Consider the following 24,129-nt stretch of genomic DNA (forward strand, 5'->3'; position numbering starts at 1 on the left):
TAGAGCTATGCAGTACTTCAGTTTCAAAGAAGAAAATGTGCTTTGGATGATAGTATCTGTCTCCAACTGCTTAAAGCAGCTGTCTCTTTTTTCCCTGAAAAGAGTGCATGTGCTCCAAAGCACCTTCCTCTCTTTTGAATCTGGAGCACTACATGGCCTAGTGTTAACAGAAGGCAGGATCTAAATTGATTATAAGTCAAGAGTATTTATTTTATCTTCCACATCCAGAGCAATCCGCTGAATCACACAGAATGCGCAGTGACACTGTTTGACAACTGGAAGTGGCTCTGTTTCAAAAGCACCTCGCTTGCCAAATGTGAGGGGAAGATACAGAGATTTGGCTCAAGAGATTTTCAGAGTTAAAAAATATCAGTTAAACCTGGCACAGAAATAGACTGGGTGACTTCAACCAACTCTTTGTAGGTCTTAAATAACTCTTAAACAGCACAAACAGAAGCATAACAAGCATCAAATGTAATTATCAATGGTTGCAACAAACTTTTTCCGAAGTCAGCTTTCAGAATTGGCCCCTCAAATTGGAGCTGCCAAGGGGTGTCTTCCACCCCCAACCTAGGCACCATTTCCAGGAGTTTGTCATATCTGACAGTTTCTAAAGCTCCTGAGAGGTCAAAATAAATCCATAGGGTCCTATTCTTCCCCTCTGTCTTTCTCAGCAAAGGTTATTCCACAAGTAACCAAGGCAGTTTCTGTCCCTAAATCAGTTCTCAAGTTTATCTGAAATGGATCTGCAACAGTCAGGCTCATCCAATGGCAACTGCAGATGACCAACGGCTTTTCTCTCAAGCAATTTACCCAAGAAAGACAGGTTGCCACCAGACAATGGTTAACCACTTGGGCAGGTAGTGCCTTTAGGTCAAAGCCTTTTCAGTAGGGAGCTGTAACCTTGTTTTCCTATTGTTAATTAGTCTTTCTAAGCCACTTCCAAGAGCTGAAGATTGAAAACCTGCACATGCAGTGCTGCTAAACAGAATCTTCGGTAAACCTGCAAGCCGCCCCACTGTTCCACTGCCTCGGTAAAATAAGTTTTATTTCAGACCAGTGAGCATAGTTTCTTTTAGGCGGGATTGGGAGAAATTATTATTAAATATAAAACTGTCAGGAAAATAGATGGAAAAAAACTTGCTGAAAGAAAATTCACATAGCTTCTGAGGCATGAACTTGTCTCTCCAACTCCAGGAAATTTTGATGGATGTAAACAACCGGGGTGGGGGGCATCTGTCATTCAAGGCCTTCAATCAGACTTTACAGTTCTCAGATGAGAGGATGGATTTCTTACAGATTAAAAACAGAGAGTAGAAATAAATGGACAGTTCTTGCAATTAAGATATAAAATAATGGCATTTCTCAAATATTTCTCTGAGATATTTCTCAATTACCTATACTGAAATGAGTCTAAGGATTAGAATTAAGGATGTGGCCAAGTTTGCAGAGGGCATCAAGAGTGATAAAAGCTCCAAACGTATCCCTCCAAACAGGGTAAGCTGGCATTAAAATGGCAGATACAGATCAGGGTAAGCAATCATCAAGTAATACATACTGAGGCAAAACCTTCTAACAAAACTGATAGTCTTAGCTCATGGTAACTGGAAAAAATCCTTGGGTGGTAGTCAACTTAATCCAACACAGAGCAGTTCTTAGCCTTCTCCTACTGCCTTCCGTCTTCAGCAACGGAGAAGAACTCCTGCATTAGAGAGCGCTACTGGAAGGGGCCAGCTACGACTGTTTTTCAGGGCTGTCACCTATGACAGAGAGAACTCCCTGCAGGCATCTAAAGCAACCATGTTGGTTAGTTCGCTGAAGAGATGTCCCTATTACTTTTGGGCAAAGAAATGGAAATGCCATCTGTTCTTAATTGCAGAAATTCTAACTTTTCAACGAGTGGAGAATTCATATTTTTATTTATCATTTTCAACAGCAAGTGCCTTATACAGAATGATATATAACATGCCTTGTACATTAACTAGAAACACATATATTCATACTTAAATATAGCATTAATGCTAGGCTAGTGCCATGCCACCTGCCTCTCGAAGTAGGACAGACAGCTGGATCCTTCTGGATTCAGCAAATGCAAAACCAGGAGGAATCAGTGATATCAGTAGTTAGCTCAGCTTCATCCAAATCCTCCTACCAAGACCCAAAATTGTCATTCTACTCTAAGTTTTAGACTTTCTGAAAAAAAGAGAAGCCAGCTTCTATGTGTGACAACAGGTTCTTGTAACTCAGTGCTGCATCTGGCACAACCCCATGAAGAACCCCTGGCAACAGGAACAAAGGCTGCAGCTTCTGCTTTTTACTTTTACTTATTTATTCTTACAAGCTAGGTGTTACAATTGTCAAAAAGAAGACATAAAATACTAATACAAATGCAAGTTTAAAGAGAGTACAGGTAGTCCTCCCTTAACAACCATTCGTTCAGTGACTGTTCGAAACGACAAAGCTGCTGAAAAAATGGACTTACAACCCATGCCTGAAGTTACAGCCATTGCAGCGCCCCCACAGTCACGTGATAAAAATTCAGGCACTTGGCAGCCCACCTGCACTTAAACTGCAGGGGTGCTACAACTCCCCCCAGCTGCCAATCTCTGCCCCCATCTATGCCTGTTTGGGCACCCTGCACAGCAGCACTTGGTGGCAGTGCCAGAGCTGGGGCTGAAGTAGAGGCCCCGGGCCTTCAGCAGGCTCAATCAGCTGCTGCCACTCCCCAGGCCTCTACTTCAGCCCCAGTGCTGCCACTGCCACTGAGAAATGCCACCTCAAGCCCCACATCACAACCAGCCACCCCAGCACCACTGCACAAAGCCCCAGTTGCCCCCACCACCCTGCGCTCCACAGGCTCTGCAGCGCCCAGCTGACCTTGGCCGTTTTCCTCCCGCTGCTGACTGGCCTGACCCTACTGTAGGCGAGGCAGCTGCTGGCCACGCCAGGCCTCCTCCCCGAGGCTGCTTACGCTGTTCTCCAAGCCACTCACACCATTCCTTCTCCAAATTGCGCGCCCCATTCTGGCATTCCTTTGGAAACCTTCAGATCTTCCCCAGGTTTTGCGAGAACGGGCGCGCAATTTGAAGAAGGAATGGTGTGAGCGGCTTGGAGAACGGCGCAAGCAGCCTCGGGAAGAAGGCCTGGCGTGGCCAGCAGCTGCCTCGCCTACAGTAGGGTCAGGCCAGGTGCGCCTTGTCAGCAGTGGGAGGAAAACGGCAAAGGTCAGCTGGGCGCAGCAGAGCCTGTGGAGCGCAGGGTGGCGGGGGCAACTGGGGCTTTGCGCAATGGTGCTGGGGTGGCTGGCTGCAGTGTGTGACTTGAGGCGGCATTTCTACTTCGGCCTCAGCCCTAGCACTGCCACCAAGTGCCACTGTGCAGGGAGGCCAAAAGGGCATAGATGGGGGAGGAGGTACGTGGGTGGGGGTTGTTGCAGTACCCCTGCAGTCATAAGCGCTGCTGGGCTGGGCGGCTGAGGTTTCCAGGGGTGGCTGTGGCTTTGTGCCACACCCCGGCAGCTCCCCAACTTGCACACAGCCTGTGCCAGGCCTCCCAGGGCCTCCCCCTTCCCCTTCCAGCACCCCCATGCGTCTTACCTGGGATTCCCTCCACTTAACAACCCGCGATTCTCAGTTAACAATGGCAACCAGGAGTGCTGGGATTTTGGTCACTAAACGATGTGGTCATGTGATGTCCCGCTTTGCATCCACATTGCTTAGCAACAGAAATTCCAGTCCCAATTATGATCATTAAGCGAGGATCATGTCAGGCCCAGCCCAAGAACAACGATGAAACAGTCCAGTCCAGTCCAGTCCAGTCCAGTTCCTTTATTTGCTTACACCTTATAGACAGAAACTTGCCAAACTAAACCTGTACTATTGGGGAGTGGCTATCCTGAACCTCTTTCGCTTCCCACACTCCCCCTGCCGATTGTATTGTCTCTTGCCTCCTCCCCCCTCCTGGAATGCGCCCCCCCTTCCCGACAGCCTCGATCTCCCACATCGCCCTCCTCCTTGTAGATACATTCCATCACAGACTACCTGTATAGAAAAAAAGATAACAAAAATGATAATGGTGATTATAATAGGGGGGTTTTTTAGTTCTGGGCAGCTCGCAGCATAATAAAATAACTAATAAAAAACTTAGAACATAAGACATTAAGCAAGATGGCCAATCAGGTCAGTGATAACAAAACACCTTAAATAACCAGCAAGGAACTCCAGCCGCTCTGGCCCAGACCCTGGGAGAACAGCCAGGCATTTAAGGCCCTCAGGAACACTATCAGGGGGATATAGGACTAGACCTCGGGGGGACTTCATTCCAGAGGGCAGGCACTACAATAGATAAGACATTCTTCTGGTACAGCTTAGTTGAAGGAAATGGGAGTGTGCCAATCCTGTTGGATCAAATCAGCTGGGCCAACACCACAGGAAACAGGCAGTCCCTCAAGTAATCAGGGCCTAAGCCATGTGGGACTTTATAGGTCATAACTAGCACCTTGAAATTCACCTGGAAGCAAACTGGCAATCACTGCAGCTCGCAAAGCAAGGGTGTCACATAGGCATACCAAAGAATGCCCATCACCACCCATTCCACTGCATTCTGGACCAACTGAACTCCTTTCAAGTGGTTTTTAAGAGCAGCCCCACACAGAGCACGTTGCAGTAATCAGGCTGTGAAGTGACTATCCGACAGATTTCCAGACCTAGGAAAAGTGCAACTGGCACACCACATGAAACCATGGAAAGGCTTTCCTAGCCACAGCTGCCACCTCCTCATTGAGCAGGAGCTGTGAGTCCAGGAAGTCCCCCAGATTGCGTACCACTCTTGAATGGGAGGTACTACCATACAAGGTTAAAGATGGAATACAGTACACCCAGATCTAGAAGGCCCTAATATCCACAGCACTCAGTCGTTGTAGGATTGAGTCAGAGACGGTTCCCCCTATCCAAAGTTTCATGGCCTCCAGACACTGGGACAGGACTTTGACAGCTTCACTTGGCCAGCCTGGGATTTACTGATGATATTGGACCTCAAACTGGCAGATGACCTCACCCAGAGGTTTCATGTAGATGTTGAATAAAAGGGGAGAGTCAAGCCCTAGGGCAGTTCCCTTGACTGGAACTGGCCATGAAGGAAGAGAACCACTGTAAAATGGTGCCCCAACCCCTGCAGCTGGTCCAGAAGGATGCCGTGACTAACAGTATCAAAAGCCACAGAGAGTCCAAGGAATATGATGTGGGTGCACCATCCCAATCCTGGTTCCACCCCGGGTCATCCACAAGTATGACCAATGTTGTCTCTGTACTGACTCTCAGACTGAAACCTGACTGAATTGGGTCTAGATAAACTGCTTCCTCCAGGGTTCTCTGCAGCTGCAGTCCAACCACTTTCTCAACAACCTTCCCTAAAAAAGAGAAGGGTAGTAATTGTCCAGGATTGTTGGGTCCAACAATGACCTCTTCAAGAAGGGGCACACCAGTCTCTTTTAAGGCTGATGGCAACACCCCCTCTCTCAAAGAGGCTGACATCACAGCATGAACACAGCTACAGCTCACTTCCCAAGTTGTCTGCACAACCCAGGAAGGACCAGGATCTAACAAACAGGTGTCAGCCTTGCAAGGTAGTCCAGACAGGAAGCATGCCCAGATGTACTAATTCTACTTTATTGTAAGGTTACATTAACAGAGTCTTGCAAGTCTGAAATTATATTTCTTCCCCATTGCCTTTACAGCCCAAGAAACTAGGGAGCATCTCTTCTGAGCCTCTTGCCACACTGACATTCCTTTTGCAGGCTAAGCTGCCTTTTACCCAACTGTTCCCGTGGTTGTGGCTCTTCCCCTGCCTCCCAAGGTCATTCCCACATCCATTACCTCAGGCGGCCAAACTGACAGCACAGAGAACTCTGCCCATTTCCTCAAGAGTCACTGACTCCAAGTCATCCCAGGCTGCACAAGACCAACCACCAGGCGCCTCAAATAGACTTGCCCAGTCCAAGCAGACCTGAGCAACTTTACCTGCCAGGCACTTAGAATATTCCTCACAGCAGCTCTGCAGATGATCCCCTGTCCACCCACAGCAGGGACTGGGTCACTCTAAACAGGGCCACCAGGTAACTGTTGGTGGACACAATAAGGGTGGAGAAATATTGATGCTTTATCACCCTTATCACTATGAGGTAATCCCAAATACAGGTAGTCCCCAGTTTAAGAATGAGTTCCATTCCCAAGGTCTGTCCTTCAGTCGAATTGGATAAGCCAGAACAGTATTATTGTATAATACTGTATTAGTAGTATTTAATTCTAACCATTGTGTATTTAACTCGAATCACTGTGTATTTAACTCAAATTTTGCTACAATAGACTCCGTTCTTAACTATGGGTTGTCTGTAAACTGGAGGTTCTCAACCCCGGGGAGTAGCTGTATCGGCTCTTACCAGTGTATGATCAGACTTATTCTAGTCTTCCTCTAACAGCACTCCAGGCATCTCTTATTGCACTTCATCTCGTGGAACTCCTCCATATGCACCCTGGGGTTGGCACAGGAGAAGCTGCACAGGGGCGATACAGTCCAGGGCCCTAGCCATCAGCTCATTCCAGGCTGTGACTAAGGCCTCAGCCAAGCCACCCAACAGATCCACAGGAAAAACCAGACTCCCTCTGCAAATCCATAGGGTTCATCAGTCGCCTAAGGTGGGTTGATCAAATTGGCCCTATCTCTTTGAGCGGGGAGGATGACACCAGTGAGCTGGGAGGCAATCAGGGACTGATTTGTCCCGGCAACAGACTGGTGTTAATGTCCTCCACTACCAGACCAGGTCGCAACCACCCCAAGACAAAAACCAGTAATTAACTAATAAAATAAGGGTGGATAGCCAATAAATCTCAGATACCCCATTAGGAACTTTAGTTAACCCAATCAGAATCCATAAGAAGAAAAAAGATAAGCAATAAACAGTGGACAATATGATAACATTCAGACTTTAAGTTAAATTTAGATATAAATGCTAAAGCCCAAATTTCAGATATGGCACAATTCCATGTATTAAACTGGAGCCTAAAAAGGCTTCTTTCCATGACTTTCTATCTGCAAGAGAGATCAACAGCATCTCATAAGTGCTTTATTAGCCTCCCATACTGTAGTTAAGTTTCAGAAGTTAAGTTAGTCTGGAAGAAACTCTCCTGTTAATACTTCATTTTCTCCACATACTGATCCAAGAACTGAGAGCCAGCTTGGTCTAGGGGTTAAGGCTCCAGGCTAGAAACCACGAGAAAGTGAGTTCTAGTCCCGCCTTAGGCATGAAAGCTGGCTGGGTGACTTTGGGCCACTCTCTTCTCAGCAACAAGCCGGTCAGTCAATTCCTGTCACAACCAATGGATCAACATTTGGTTGATCGGGGGGGGGGGAGGGGGGGGAATGGATTCTGCACCTGCGGGAAAAACACTAAGGAAAAAAAATTGATCCAGGATCTCTTCACTCTGTTCCACCTTTTTCTGTCTATCCAAAGCCAGTAATTTCTTTTGGTCTTGAAGACAAGTTCTCAGAATATTTAAAGAAGCATTTGAGATTCTATTGAATCTCCAACTTTCAAAAGGATTTTGTTTTTTCATTTTAAAATCACCTCTTTAGTTCTGAAACATGTAGATTTTACAAATCGGTCATGTAGCAGTTGTCTTCATCATACTATCCAGGAATTTTTTCTACAGATTTTTTAAATTTCCAAAAATTCATCCATATTCAGTTGCCTTCTAGAGCTTCCTTAACAAATTCTTCTGGTTTGCCCCCAAATTTCATGTTCTTTTTACAGCTTCTTTTCTAATAATTTTAACTTGGCTTCCAATTTCTTTAGTTTTGTCAGGTGAGATTTTTGAACTAAAGATACTTCTGAATTTTCAGTCTTTAATTCTTTAACCTCTTTGTTCTGAAATTCAATTTGGGTTGTAAGCCTACAATATCCATCATCTATTTTTTTCTGGAAAATACTGAAATTTACTTGCATTTCCTGTTGTGATTGTTGAAATAACTTAGAAAGATTATCTTCCAATACATCCATCTCTTGTTTAAAGAACTCTTGGAATTGTGGAAAACAAACCAAGGTATCTTGCTGGGATTCTTCCATCTTAGAAAAGCCTTTTGTTTTTTGTGGAGTCCCTGGTGCTTGGTTGTTTGCTTGCAGACATTTCATTACCCGACTAGGTAACATCATCAGTGCTAGTGAGTGTGGGGCTCGCTCCATGTTTATAGCTTGCCCTACCAGTGTTGGTGGAGGTGTGGTTTTCTCCTTGGTAGTTCCTTGATTAGGGTATTGTTTTCTGCTTGATTGTTTGTCTGGTGTTAATCCCTGCTTATCTGGGTGTTGTTTGCCAGAGAGGATGTGCTCTGGTCTTTTTGTTTCCTTCTTAGCTTTTTCAGTGATGGCTATTGATGGCTGATTTGTCTGAATGCCAAGCTTCCAGGAATTCCCAACGTTTTTGGATTTAGTTTGTCTAGGATGCTCAGAGTTTCCCAACTGAAACTATGGTTGAATCTGTCCACGTGTTGTGAGATTACGTGTTTTATGACTGCTAGTTGCATGTTCATGGATGTGCTCTGCTAGTCTTCTGCCTGTCTGTCCTGCATAGTGGCTGTTACAGTCGTTACACTGTATGTTGTAGATGACTCCTGTTTTTTCTTCCTGGGCTACTCATCTGAATAATGTTCTTACACAGATCCTCTTGTGGGAGATTGGGTTGTTAGTTTGGTAATGGAGCACTTGGTTCGTGTGGGTTGTTTTTTGATAGGCTCACGTTTCTAATCTGCAGTCATTTCCTCTGCTGATGAGGATATCCAGGAAGGGTAGTGTGTTGTTGTTTTCTTCTTCCCTTGTAAATTTTATTCCTTTGAAAATGTTGATTGCTTTTTTTCTTTTGATTGTCTTTTGTTTTCTTTTATTCATTTTTGAAAAATAATAAAGTCAATTGAACTGATTATAATAAAAGACTGATAAAGGATCATTGATATATAACACAATAGGAAACAATCCGGTATGAGAAATATACACAAAGAAAGTTCTAACTGAATTAGACGAATGAATGAATAGTTAGTGATTTCCTATGTTAGATGCAGGCATCTGCAAAGAACTTGGGAACTCCCCCCCCCCCCCCGCCGGCACAGCAGGAAAACAGGATGTCTTAGGTACCACAGTTACTGCACTGCAAGTATTCTACTGGAGTTACTCTACTAGATCTCAGTTTAAATGAGCACACGTTAATTTTGGCTTTGCCTGATGCCAAACATTCCCCAACATGGAGGGGTATCTGCATGGTATACTGTACTCATAAAAGTTAAGATGACAGCCGTGAGGCTGGGATCAAAGGTCCACCTGCAATGAACATAAAAAGCAGACAGAGCTTCAGTCACACTGACATGACTGCCATCTTGACTTTTTTAACCATCCCCTCCAGACATTCTTGCCAACACGTGAACTCAGATGATAAGCTCTCTTCCAACCACAATTCTTCTACCTGGCTGGTTGATCTAAGAAGGTTCAGGATGAAGACAAGACGGTTGTTATAACCTAATAGTATTGGTTTTTTGTTGTTTTTAAACAGCAAAGGTATAGAGCAACTTTGGGTGCTCTATAAATGGAAAGGCAAGATGTAAATTAGATCAGGTCACAAAATCATAAAGTTGGAAGGGACCTCAGAGATCATCTAGTCAGGACTCAGGGCAGGATCTACTAAAGAGACTCTGAACCAAGATGCAAAAGCTTTACTGTCTACAAAACTCTGAGCCGCTTCCCACTTTCTGTAACTGTAATTCATTCTCTTCCATATCAGCCGCTCTAGAACTTGCACACTCCTGTGATTTCTCGGGCCTAACAGAATGAGGCCAAGAGTTTACAGATAACTCTTTCTAAGTGGAATAAATAAAAAATGCAAACATTTCTAAAAGTGCCGCTCACCAGAGCTAATTTGCAATTACGTTTCTTATCTCACTTCTAATTTGTAGAGATAAATCCACATATCATGACTACATCTGCTTCTCCTTGTTCACTCATACATCTTTCTTCGTTTTTACATAAGCAGGCTGTTCACTGAAAATCCTGTAATGTTATGCTCCACCAATTTTCCTACCTCCAATGTTAATTTGATTTTTCTCTATGATAAAAGATTATTGCTGTGATGAATCTATACCAAATTATCCAATCATACTAGGAAGCACTCGAAAGATTTTATATTTATTTATTTTTAAGATTTTTTTATCCCGCCTTTCTTATTTTTATAAATAAGGCGACGAACATACCTAATACTCCTTCCTCCTCCTATTTTCTCGGCAACAACAACCCTGTGAGGTGAGTTGGGCTGAGAGAGAAGGACTGGCCCAAAGTCACCCAGCCGGCTTTCATGCCTAAGGCAGGACCAGAACTCACCATCTCCTGGTTTCTAGGCCTACACCCGAACCGCTAGACCAAACTGGCTCTCTATTTTAGACCCAAATTTCCAGGTAACCTTAAGGTAAGTGCAGGTAGCTGCCCCTGAGATTATTGATTGAATTCTTCTTCCTCAAAACTAGAAAGTTTTTGCCAGGTCACATTGGACAAGCAAACACCTGTGCAGGGTTGGACTGGCCAAGGGCGTAAGCCAGCCCCTTCGGCTGTACTTCCCTTCTGCCTACCTAAAGTCTGAAAATGGCCCACATTCACACAAACGTGCCCAGCTAGCATGTCAATTCATCCACCAGCATATTTCAAAATTCTGTGCAAACCTGCCAGCTGTGAAAAAGAAATGCAAGCGAGCAAACTGAAACATGGCAGGTTTCAGCAAACTACTAGAAGAGTTCCCAAGCTAAACGGCCATCTTCTGCTGTGCCAGGCAGGGCCTCTGGGCTGCAGGCTGCCTTCTGTTCCCGCAGCCCTCAGGACAGAAGACAGAAAGGTTAAAAGGCAGCTGTCCCAAACAGGTGTGGGAAGAGGCCTTGCCACAGCCACTTTCTTCCTCCCGGGCAGAGCAGCCAGCAAGGCTTTCTGCAGGGCACCCATGCCAGCCACTCCAGGAGGTGAAACATAGGCTGCCAGCAGCAGCCACGCATCCTGGCGCGCATGGCCTCACGCAGCTCCGAACAAGCATCGTTCATTCAGCCTGGGATTGGGATGATGGGAGGAAAGGGAAAAGAGATTTCTGCTCCAAAGACACATACTGGCTAACTTATCATTGAGGGAAGCCAAATTTCTAAACACACTCTTACCCAGGAGTAATTCCTATTTAATTTAGAAAGACTTGCTGCTAAGTTAACATGCAGAATTGGGCTGCAAGAGGCCCAGAAATAACAGCTTTTGCACAATAATTTTCTGGTTTTATTTGTACTGTAAACCACCATGAGCCAGTTCAATCTGGCGTATACAAATATAATAATAATTAAATAATCAATTTAAAACTTGCCTTCATAAACAGGTATAAAAATTATCTAATAATATACCAAGGGAAATTATACATGGTTGGTTCTGCAGCATTTAGAATAAAAAAGGCAGGTGAGGGGAAACTCTGTTAATAAGTTACAGATGTTAAACTGTCTGTTTCCCAGAAAGAAAATTTACTTTGAATAGTAAATACGTTTCAAGTAACTCCTGGAGAAGCTGGATCAGAACAGAACCATTTAATTAGAGATTGCATCCTCTTGTGATTCAGTGTTGCCTTACGGAAGGGGGAGAAAACAAGAGGTTTGCACCCACCTTTTTTATTATGCTGTAAATGGAGCCAGAAAAGCTTCCTTTCTGTTCAGAGATGAGACAAACAGCAGGAGCCACCTGAGGTGGCAGATCTGGGTCACCAGCTGCTTTTTAAAAATGGAGTCATTAAGAATGTCTGCCCCAGGGGCCAAAGTAACTTTGGCCTGTCCTATCACCCAGTTTAGACTTTCCAAAACCAGATGAGATCAAACTAATGTCTGGATGCAGGAATAAGCTGAGGGCAAAAAACTGAGACTGAATCTTGGGGTAGTATTTGGTTGGAATATTTCCCGGTCAAAGAAATAAGCAGCTTAGCTCTTCAGAATTGAGTTGGGCTCCTTCTGATGGACAAGCGGCATTGCTCAAGAGGGGCAAAGAACCGTTCCTGTCACTTCAGGCCCAGCCGATCAGCCCCAGCAGGAGGGGCATCTTTCACCATCACCGTGGCCCTTCTGAGGCAGGAGACAGCTGAGCCCCACTTTCTCAACTGCCTTTGGTATGAGGTGCTCTGCATGGGGCCACCGTATGCATGCAAAATGCTAACTGTCACACAACACCGCTGCTGACAGAGGGGCGCTGCTGTCAGTTGCTCATGGGCAGAGGTTAAGGTTTTTGCACAAAGCCCCAAACCGCTGGGAAGCAGAAAAAGGAGAGGATGCCTCTTCCCAACCAGTGCAATTAGCAACCAAAGCCCTCTGGGTCATGCCACGGCCCATGGACTGTCACTTGGCATCCACCAATAACAGAGGCACTCTGCTGTGCCATCCGCTCTCTAGAACAGCCCCCACATTTGACTTGGTTGCAGATCAGGTTGCAGACAAGGCTCTTCTCAGGACCGCTCAGGAACAGCAGCTGCATACCCATGGCCGCTGGTCCGCGTATCTGCATTTATTTGATTTTCCATGGTGGGTACCATCCAGAGAAGCAGATAGGCAGAATATGCTATAAAAATTCAGACCAGTTCATTCTTTCTTCTTGCCAAGCCTTTTTATGGAATCTATTTAGTCAGAAGTACCTAAAGTTGTTCCAATGATAATCCAATTGTTAATACAGGAACTTATTCAACTCACTGTTGCAGCTTTCCATATTCAGTTCTCTCAAGACTGCCCCTTCTAAAGACCCAGAGAAACCAAATCAGCTGAATTTCCCTTTCTCAGACCTGCAGAATTAAAACAGTTTGTACAAGTGGAATCCTTTGGAGAGAGACTCAGTGACGCAAAAGCATATTTAAATTAAGACTCTGTCGCACAGCCTTTACCTGGCTAGTTTACAAGAATGAGGGAAGAACAAAGAGCAGCTTAGCTTTCTGCTGAGAATAAGGCTGTTTGATAGCACTGCTGGCATTTTTAAATTCTCTCACAGAGCTACAAAAGGGCAAACTATGTACAGACTCCAGAATGAAGTCCACATGGTCCTCCTCAGCTTCCTCAAAGTCATCTACCTCCTGGTCTATGATGCCATTTGGCCTAATTGGCTAAAACGTCTGCAGCTCAGTTTCTTATCCTGCATACGGATGGGCATGAACTGCCCTTAGGAGGAATCCCTAGCTTCCATAACAATCAACCATCTACAAAACCAACCTGTCAGTCTGAAACATGGAAGGTCTCAAACAAGTGCCACCTCCACATGACTAGAACCTGTTGATGCCAACCTACAGATGATGGCATGTAGGCCAAGAATGGGAAACCTTGCCTACTCTAACCCACCATCCCTTGGTGCCCCATAGACACATACCCACCTGGAACCGGTTCAGCACCAGTTTGAAAATTGCCATTTCCCTATTTTTTGCATGGAGGCTACAAAGGAAGACTTGCATGGCACCCTTGATTTCTGCATGCTGTTAGCAGCATGGTGGGTAGACTCTTCTTCTCTCCTACAGCACCCCCACTTTAGCACTATGTTTTATGTGCTATTTCTGAAATTAGTAGGCCAAATCTTAGGGTTTTTTAGAACTTTATTGTTATTGTCTATTTTGGGAGTAAGAATGCTGACATCAAGCACTAGCTGGTCTACTTTTAGAAGAACCTAAATGGAAACTGCAACCCACTGGAAATTGAGGACTAATCCCACATGGCAAAAATAGAGAGCAAGGATATAAATGTTTTTTCTCTGAAAAATCAGCTCATTGCATTAGGAAATCAGATTATAATGATACATTTATTGAAATTTGCTTTCTGCTTTTTAGTTTTCAGCCACTAAATGTTTGATGATCTTTCTCCACCCCATCCTGGTATCTTTCACGAGAGGTATCTTTTAATTGCCCTTACACCTTAACCATGTTAAATGGTTAAAATTTTTAAAATATAACTGGGACTATAAAACATAATTTGCTTTTGGATGTCACCCTCCATGTAAGTGTAAATGTGAAAAAAAAATCATGGATAAAACATTCCAGGTGTACTGAGAAGTCAGAACAAGCCATTTCAATGCTGGACAGATCACTTCTACTCTTCAAGTTTCAACTGTTTCAAACATAACCAGAAGGATTTAGGCAGATTCCAGGTATGCAGGACTGAAAGCTGCCATCCCTCATCACTACCTATTTTCAATCTTAAATACTTCTGGCTTATTCAGAACCATGTAAACAGAATATTCAGATGTAGTGCAGTTTGAGCCACTGCATATTGATCAGAATTCATTTCCAGTGAGGTTCTGTGAGGCTTCTTCCCAAGTAAGTGTGCAGAGAATCATAGACTTATGCTATACCCATTTACTTTATATTTTGTGAAGCTGTACAATGAAAACCACTAATCAAAGCAAAATTTTATTAACATGGCAATTAATGTAACGGCAGCATGGTCCTATGGCAGTTGTTGTCTGCCAAACACTTCAATGAGCCTTAAGCTGCCCAAAACAAGAGAATGTGAATGAACCACCATGAGGGTCGGCTGCACTTTCCCCAGGAGAAAGTTTCAACATCAGACTGCTGTCACCAGAAGACCCCCCTGCTAATGACTCTTCTGCAGACCAGTGCTAGAGGCAGAGCCCCCAGCAGGGCCTTCCCAACCCATTTATGGCCCGCTGGGTATTGCCGGATGATGAGAACTTCCAAGTCTAGGAGAGAGACCTGGGCCTCTACCGTTCCTATTTCCTTTCTCAATAAATCCAAGCCAATATGGTTTCCTTGCAAAGCAGAGGACTGCCAACTAGGGATGCTATCAGCCAGCGGTCCATCTGGATTTTGGCATGCAAGAACTCTCAGGAACAAACCAGTCATCTCCTGGAGCACACCTAATACTGAAGGGAGTGACTTGCCCTTGGGGACTGCAGGGACTGTCTCTGCTTATCCCCATACTTCATCAGGCTCCTTCAACGTAAAAAGCAATACGGAACAAGTACCGTCCTCTCACAATTATATGGTTTTCAACGAATACCGGCCAGCCCTGAAGCAACGCCGGGTACTCTAAGGCAGATAAACAGAAGAAGCCATCTCTGTTCTCAGTAAGGTCGGCGGCCTTGTCCACCGGCACGGGGGAGCCGCGCTGTCCTCTGAAAAGTTGTGAGGCGTCGCCGATGCTGCCGTTTTGACCGTCACTGGCTGGGTCGAGGCTTTTCCGCCTACTGTAGACTAACCTCTGCCTCTCGCTAACGGAGCTCCCGAGGCTCTCTTGTGTTGAGGAGCTGGCAAGGCAGGCAGCGCCCAAAAGGTGGAAGGGCCCTCCGGCTCACCTCTGCCCTTCGGGGTCCTTGTTTCCGACACCCACCAAATCGCGGGTTAGCCATTCGGTCTGCTGCCATGCAGCGCAGCCATCCGCCGAGACGCTGGTCGCGAGGGGTATCTGCCGGGCGCCCTCACCTGCCGGGTTATGCCCCAGCCCTCCTCCATAGCCAGCAGCGAGGACAAAGTCCCCGGTTCCCTCCGAGGGTGTTTTTTCCCGGCGCAGTCGGTCAACAGACGGAGACAAACAAGCCGCTCGCCTCCATCCGCCCGCGCGCTGAAGCCTTCATTGTTCGGAGCCCCCGCGCTCGCCCAGGGCCCGCAGCAGCCCCCCGCCCGAGGCCAGCGCGGAGCAGCCCTTTTCGGCTCCTCTCTGGGCGCGACTCCCCATCCCGCGAAGCAGCCAGCTGCAGGGGCGATCTGGCGGCCGGTAGCCGCCGGCTCGCGCTCCGGGCTGCTCCGGCTCGGCGAGAGCGCCGCCGCCCCCCGTGGAAAAGCCGCGCCGAGGGGCCAGGCGCGGCCGCGGTCGCCCGGCGGGAGCTGCGCCCGCCGCGCCCCGAGCAGGGAGCGGCGGGCTATGCCGCAGCGGCGGGCCGGCAGCCCCGCGCGAGGCGGGCTGCGCAAGGCTCGGGCGGGCGGCGCCGGGGCCGGGGCCGGGGCGCGCCGGGCGCCAGCCGAGGCTGGGGCGGGCTGCGGCGGCTCCCTCGGGGAGCGCAACCCGCCGCGCCCTCCCCCGCTGGCTGCCGGAGAGGCGCCTGGCCGCGGCACATGGCCGGGGAGCGCGCGGCCCGCCGCTGGGCGCAGCGGAGCCGAGCGGGGGCCGGCGCGGGGCCGTTCGTGCTGCATTGGGGCGGAGGGAGCGTGCCGCGGCCGCGCTCCTTGGCAGGACCCGCTCCCGGAGCGCGGGGGAGGCGAGCCAGGCTCTGGCACTCACCTGCTGGCAGCAGCAGCAGCCGCAGCCGGCGGCGGCGGGGCGGGCAGACTCTGCCGCGGCGCTTGGGCGAAGCCAGGGCTCCCATCGGCGCGTCGAGGCGGCGGCGGCGGCGGCGGCGCCCTGCGCTCCGGCAACGCCCGCCAGGCGGGAGAGCCACGCAGCCGGCCGGCCGGCTGCCCGCGCCCAGCAGCGACGGCGGCGTCTTCCTCGCTGCCTGCAGCCGCACGGCAGAGCCGGCCACGCTCCGGAGCCTCGGGCGGAGGGAGGCGGGCGCGCCGCAGAGGCTCCGCGCCCCGGATTGGTCGCTCGCCGCCGGATCGGCGTCGGCGCTCGCCAATGGCCCCGCTCGGCGGGGAAGGGGGCGGGGCCGCGCGCGCGCGCGGGGACCCGTTCGCCCGGCATGGGCGCTGGGCTGCTGCCACGTGGTGGCGGCCGCGCAATTCCAGGCGTGCGCCCGTTACGCAATCCCTGGGCGCGCACGCCGCGGGGGCCGGGCGGGGGTCCCGGCGGTTCCCGGGCCGGCGGGCCGGGCGGCGCTGCTGCCGCCCATATCGCGGGACGTCGCGAAGGCGCGCCTGAGGGCGGCCTGGCGACGGGGAGACTCGGGCTCCTCGAGGGTTGGGCGAAGCCGGCGGGGATCCCAGCCCCCTCTTCCCAGCCAGCGCCTCCGCAGGGCGAGGGGAGGGCGTGGGGGCAGCTCCTGCCCGCGCGCCGTGCCCAGCCTTCGGCGCTGGAGGTGGACCGCCGCCGTCAACGCGATGCGGTTTTCGACGTTGAGACGATCCCGTCAGCGCTCGTGGCCATCCGTTCCGTAATTCGTGCGCTGCAGGACAATCACAGGTTTTTGCGTCACTTGGAGAAGATAAATACGCTGAAAGTATCCAAGCCAGCGGACTCTCCCGACCACAGCCCTGGAAAGTGGCGGGGGAGCTTCGGGGGTGAGCAGCAATTTGCTGAGGTCGACTGACCCGTGGCCGTCTCAGTTCCACAGAATACTTGAGAACTGTTCTTCGCCAACTGCAGCCAGACACGAAAAACGTCTCGGCGTCCTGTAGAATAAAATCTTAACACCTACAACAGCTGTGTAGCTGCTTAAAGACATCGTGCGTTTCTGGTGAAGCCTTGTCATTACAAGAAGTCATGGCTCCCTGCTCTGTAGAGCAGATGTCTTCTGTGCTGGCCAGATCCAGTAGACATAGGTTAATCACAGATCGACACAGAAATTATCAGAATGGCTTGTACACCTCCGAGCCCTGTTCATTCAAGCTCTTCAGTGGTGGCCTTCTGATACCTGATCATTTAACTGGGTTTTATCTCTTCCTGACCTCATATTCTCTCAAATAACTCCTGCTATTTGATTACCTCTATGTATTAATCACCTATCGATCCAGTTCTCTCAGCAATGTGCAAACCACTAGATTGTACAAAAATTAGAACATAACTGAAGGAATACAATGGCACCTAAGCAACTGCCATAAAGAAAGAATATATTTTGCCTATAAAGAAAGAATATATTTTGTCCAGCAAATGACTTGCTGGCGATTGAAGTGCTCCTTGGCAGGCTTGGAGGGGTGAGTCAGGGTGCAGTGCTTCTTGGCCTGAGAAAGAGTAGGCCCCCGTACCCAGATCATGCTTGAGGCAGAGCAATAACGAGGCCCAGTCCAGGGAGTTCCAGCAAATGGGTGCCTGGTGCTTCAGCCACTGTCAGGATTTAGAGACCACACCTGTTGGGTCACCATAAAGGACAGGAGGAGCCTGCTGCGCGCGGGGAGGTGGTTGGTTGGAGCTGAAGAGGGTGAAGTGCCAGAGATGCCTGAGCAGTGGCTTGCGAGCCAAAGGGCCAATAGAAGGGTGAGGAACCTGACAAGTGATGCTAAAAACAGAGGAAGACTAAGTCATCAAGATTTTTCATTATTTCTTTCTTAAATTCGGTAAGAGTATAGGCAGCCTCAGGCAATGTTGGGATTTGTGCTAAAATGCCTTGTTGCCCAGTTCAGATGCCAGTTTGGATTTAGGGGAAAGTGTTCCATTGAAAATGGTAGGCCAGAGGGCAGGTCCCCACTTCTGTCTAGATCTCAGGCTCTTCAGTCCTCAAAAAGTAACCCTGATGGAAGAGAGGATGATGAAATAAGGATTAATGAGGAAACCAGCAGAGCCAGTTGAGTCACCCAGACTTGCCATGTAGGAAGTACTGATTTCCTTAAAAGTGATGGTATGGTAGAAATTTATGAACTTATGCATAACATGAATGGAAAGAGAGGGGTCTGCTCTGAAGCTTCCTACTGGGGCAACAGTTTTTCTCTCCAGACAGGCTTCACCTTTGCTGTTGTAGAGTGGCGAGGTCTTAATTCCTAAATACAGTGCTTTGTTTTTAAATTTGATTTAGTCTTTAATTATAATTCTGTATTTTATCAGCTGGTTATTGTTGTTAACTACTGCAGACAGAATTTCAAGTACAAAGGCAGAATATAAACTTAGCACATAAATAGAATAAAGAAAAGGAAAACCCTTTCTTTGGACTTGAGGAGCAAGCAAAGTCCTTTAGCCCTAGGAAGGAGGCACTGGCAAACCACTTCTGAAACACCTTGCCTTGAAAACTGCAAAGGACTCGTCCAAAAGCAGTCACTGCAGAGTCGGTAACGGCTGAGCGCAGATTTAAAAAAAAAAAAATTGAAGCATGGCGTTTGTTGCCAGGAAAAGGTGGTAAGGCCCACTAGAGAACATCATGGGAGGGGGGGAGGAGAAGTGGCTACCAGTGGCTCGGGCCCTATGGAGCTTCTGTGTTCCCAGGCAGTCTGCCACAAACACCAGCGACTGTAGAGCGGGAGCTCCAGGTGGTAGTGGTCGTTGTGCCCTCTTGCTGACTGCCAGAGGCACTCACCTGGATCGTGGTGGAAGACAGGCTGCGGGACTATGGCACAAAAAGCAGGGCTTGCTTATCTGCCGTCAAAGACACGAGAGCTGAGACACAGCGCGGTTGGCCCATGGGGCTGACCCCTAATCTGATGTTTTAGAAATCTACCTTGAAGTTTCCATAGCTTTAAAAGGACACTTTTCAAGCAGAGTTTACCATTTAAGAAAGAACAATCAACGTATTATATTCAGGGCAGGATAAAAGAGGCTTTCAGCACTGAGAGTAGTATATGAAGTTCTTGAAACATGTACATTTTGGGAATGCCGCTATTTCAGTGACAGCTATTCTTCCTAGCCAGATTACATTTAATTATCCCTCCAAATTTAAGTTTTCAAAGTTGGGATGGGGGCTTGAGGGGTTGTTAGGTACATATTATGGTTTTAATCCAGCCACTGTGAATACATTCCTCCTGTTCCAAGTGTGGCATATGTGAACTGAGTTTGTCTGACTAATATCACTTGATTATTAGCCTAGTATGTTCTTTTAGCAACGCACCATTCATAATTTAAACAGCCTCTCATCTTCCGTTAGTCATTTTTGTTCTAAAAACTAAATAGGCTCATAATCTTGTAAGTCTTTCCTCATACCAACGGTGTTTAACCTCCTCTCTCTATTTTTTAGAGATTTTTTTCCTCCAACTATTTCTCCTTACAATTTGAAAATGCAGGAGCAAAGCTGAATTCATCTTTGTGCTAAGTGTGTCGAGGGAGGACCCCCAGTAATGAAACAGTGTTTGTGTCAGATGAACCTGTATTCCAGCACCCTTCCACATCCCCCTGTCTGCAGCGTGTACTGGCCCTGGCACCTTTTGCTTCCTTCCCCTCCTTCCTTCCTGCCGCTCTCCCTCCCTCGTTTCTGGCCTGCCCTCTGACCTTTTCGAGGCAGCCGTAAGGCAGGGTTGCCTTCGAGTGCCAAGGGTCAGGGCCTACCCTCGGCCATCGGGGGTAGGCCCGGAGCGCCTCCTAAGCACAGGGCTGGGACCCAATGCGACGATCCCCAGCAGAAATGGTCAATATACAGGAGATGCGTTCTGCAGAGTTTCCATGGTAACTCTCTCCTCTTTGGGAGCAGTAGCAGATACAATCCCACATTTCAGGTCAGTGTTTGCCCACCCTCTCATGGTGAAAGAGTGGCAGCATAGAAGGCATGCAAAATCAGCAGGTTTTCCTAGGAGGCGTGTATGTGCGGATTCAGGCACAATTGCCGGCCGAGGGAGGCTGTCCAAGTCCTGGCCCAGTGCCCGGAGGCTGCAGGGGACTGGATGGGGAGCAACAGACTTGGGCTTGATTCTGGCAAGACCGAGTGTCTGAGCTTCTTGGAGTGCCCCCTTCGGGGAGGTTCCATCATCAAGGCTCGAGGGGGGTCCACTGGGAGTTTGCTTTAGGCTGAGGTTAGGGTTTTCTTTTCCTTTTTTCCTCTTTTCCTTTTCTTGTGTTCTGCATCCTCGTCCCTTCTTGTATAATAAGCAAAGTTCTTAAAATGGAGGGATAGCAAGATGAGTGGAGGATTTTAGAGAGCTGGAGAGATGTCTGTACACCAAAGAGAGTAAAACTGAAGGCTGGGGTGGCAATAATGTGGAGAAGGGAATGGGGGTATAATTTGACAGCAGAGGTGTGAGAGAGGAGGAAGAGGATGGGTGATGCTTCATGTCTGAGCAGACCAAATTTGGAAGGAAAGCTGAAGTAGCACCCAAAGAAATTGGACCTCTGGGTTTCATAAGAAAAGAAGGAAGGCTGTGAAGAGCCCTCTTCTTCCAGGCCAGGCCAATGGCTGCTGAATACCATGTTTGCTAAGCATCTGCTGGGGGTGAGAATGACACAATGTGTATTGTGACATTGTGCGGAGGAAAAAGGGAATGGCCTTGAAGGACGGGAGGAAGAGCTGCTACCAAGGCAACAGTCAGATAAGAGGGGCTTGAGCCCTGGCCAAGAAAATAATGTGAGAAAGTGTCTCAGGCTCCTCCCTAGTTCACAGGAAGCACATTCAGACTTGCAAATTCTCTCGCTATAGCTGTTAAAATAAAAGTAGTCCTGGCCTATATGGCATCGGTTTGTTAGTCTGGTCTACCTTGTTGGGCTGACACATTGTGATGCAAATTCCACCCCTTGTGTGGAATGTTGTGACCAAGGCACTACTTGTGACCTGTGTTTGGCTCAGTTAATCCCATAGATTCTGTGTCGCAGGCAATGGAGCCCTTCCTCTAGAATCCATTTTTCCTTCCCAGGCCAATGTCTAAGTTTCAATGGTGTGAATAAGCATAAAAGCCCGTTCCTTTCTCCATCGATCCATAGACAATGTCATCATTGTTCACCAGGCTGTACTTAATCTAATTCTTGCAGCTGGTGCCCTGCAACTAATAATGACCATTGATCCTCTGGGAATATAATTTACAGGGATTGGCTTTAAATCAGATACCGAAAGTTAAATGACCTTATTCTGTAGTTCTTTAACTCAAATGCATTGTCACCTTATATGTGGAAAAAAATTAAAAACCCTACTTTTTCATCTTGAACACATATTTGGAAGTCTTCTAAGGATCTTGACTGACACATAGTATCATATGTACTGTATATTATATTACAATTTGCATCTTATCCTGTCTCCCAAATGTGTCAGTTGAATCTCTAAATTATGTCAGGCTGCATATTTCTTTTCTTCTCATGTCTGAGTAAACGACAGAGAGTTCTCCAGCTGTACCCCTCCAAGGGGGGTCCACATGGAGGGGTCATAAAAGTCAAGATGGCGCCCAGAAACATGTAATCAAAGACCCTCCCCTTTTTTACATTTGCATGGTTGTAGCCATCATCTTGACTTTTTTGACCCCCATGCAGACCCCCTGTCTCCTGCCAAAGACAGGTTGCTCCTGAATGTGCCACATCTTGCTCCCCACCTACTGCTAAGACCTACATGCATCTTCTCTGTTGCTGCTGTGGTAGGCTATGGAGCAGAGGTTCAAGGGCAGTTCCTCTTCTATAGCAAGTTCACAGCATACATTTTAGAGCTTGCCCTGTGCTCTCCATACATATAAGGGCTAAACATGTTTATCTGATAAGCAAATTTAATAGTTTTGTGCTGCACTGAAATTTAGAGTTCAGTCAGTGTTTTGTTTAAAAAAGAAAGATATAAACCTTACCATTGCCTGGACAGTGTGATGGACTGGATGAGACCCAACAAACTGAAGCTGAATCCAGAGAATCCTGGAGATAGGTGTTCCTCAGGACCAGGATGAGGAAGAACTTCCCCTCTGAAGAACAGGTGTGTAGCCTGGGGGTTCTCCCTGATTCCATCAGTCTTTAGAGATGCAGATGGACTCTGTGGCACAAAGAGCCTGTGCCCAATTTCAGCTGGCCTGCCAGCTCAGACCCTCCTGGGATCAAGATCGCCTCCCTTCCCTGATCCATGTCCTAAGAATCCCTCAATTGTATTACTCTGTGCAGGGCTAGCTTCGAAAACAGCTGTCCAATTGTTGAGTGGGGTGGCTAAAAGCAACCACGTGACTTGAATTCTGAAAATGCAGCACTGTTTGCCCAGGAGCTGCCAAACAGTCCCATTTCAGCTATGGTCATTGGTCTGTAAAGCCCTGAATAGCTTTGGACCCAGCATGAAAAGAATGTGGCCTCCATCCCCTGCAGGAAGATCAGCCGGGGCGGTCCGGATCTTCATGAGGCTGGTCCGCAGCACAGTGGCCAGGGGTTGGGTCTTCTCAAGGGCAGCACTGTAATCAGGACCCTGTTTTCTGGGGATATTCACCATACGGCTTTCTTTGAGAAAACCAGTTCAACCAGACATTGTTCCAGTACAAGTTCGCCTTTAAATATAACTGCTGTTTTCCTTTATTGCTTTTCAAAATAAAATCTGTTTTAATTTTGTCTTTTTAAAAATTTTTAATTTAAGTGTTGCATTATGAAGATTTTATTTCAGATTTTTTTGAACTATAAGCCACTCTGGGCTCCTCTGGCAGGAATAATAATACTGTTCCATCTAGTTCTTTTCTTGAGTAGTGATATGGTCCAGAAACAGTGCTTGCTTGTGCTTCTTATTGTTCTGGAAAAGAGATCTGTCATATTTCAGTCTCTTGAAAAATATGCACATTGAACAACCTGCAACAGCAGTTAACCTTTCACATCCGTTTCCAATTTTTTTTTTCCAAATATTGTTTTTCATTGAAGAAATCAGACTCCAGTTCAGCTCTCTTTGTTTCTGGAACTAAAACCTGCAGATTAATTTTTGTTCCTTTTCACAAAAAGATAGAGGCCTAGCCTAAATCCAGATGAGGTATGTCTTGTGGAATCACCATAATTAATTTGCTCACATTTAAATGGGGAAGTCTTCAAAATATTGTCATCCAGCTGAAATTCTCTTATATTTTCTTGGTGCTGTTTCTATCTTTCTTGGATTCTTGAGAACTACAGAAGAATAGGACAACATCCACAAGCTTAAGTGTCCTTAGCAGGAGCTCCTGCCTTCAGTATAGCCTTTGAAAGAGTGTCATTTTTATCATCTGCTTAATTGTCAGTTGATCTACCACCGCCATCGTCATTCATCATTATACAACTTCAACCAACTTAATGTAAGAGCTGGAAAATGTCTCAAGGAACAATCTATTTATTAAAAATTTACAATTTATTATAAGTGGCTGTAGGGAAGGTGCTGACATCCCTGCACTGATTACATGGGGAAATTTCCTGGAAATTAAGTCACAATCTGCATAGTATCAAGGAATATGAAATCAAAGAAGATTTACACTTTTGTCCAGATTCCTAAAGTTTATAACAGAAAGTCAGTTCATGAGAAGTTCCAAAGCCTCTTTTTTAAGGATTCCCCACTTTTTTCTTAATTATCAGAATAACTGAGCTGTCAGATTTCCCATCCACAACCTGAGGTGTGTTTTGTCCTCTTTGTGACATCTCTGATGG

General features: G+C 47.2%; 2 protein-coding genes across 2 annotated transcripts in view; one reads left to right on the forward strand and one right to left on the reverse strand.

Annotated features, from left to right (window-relative positions):
* The window catches only part of GNAZ (G protein subunit alpha z), a 62,989-nt gene extending 46,434 nt beyond the window's left edge, over positions 1–16,555 (reverse strand). Inside the window, exon 1 of the mRNA XM_088143761.1 lies at positions 16,300–16,555. The gene's annotated coding sequence lies outside the window, so the exon portion shown is untranslated. The remainder of the gene's footprint in view (positions 1–16,299) is intronic.
* RSPH14 (radial spoke head 14 homolog) overlaps positions 1–24,129 on the forward strand; it is a 97,723-nt gene that overhangs the window by 62,430 nt on the left and 11,164 nt on the right. The window lies entirely within an intron of this gene.

Source organism: Python bivittatus, unplaced genomic scaffold, assembly GCF_059951505.1.
Source record: "Python bivittatus isolate LINGU-HERP-01145 unplaced genomic scaffold, Pbiv_v1 ctg000390_np1212, whole genome shotgun sequence".
Lineage (NCBI taxonomy): Eukaryota > Metazoa > Chordata > Lepidosauria > Squamata > Pythonidae > Python > Python bivittatus.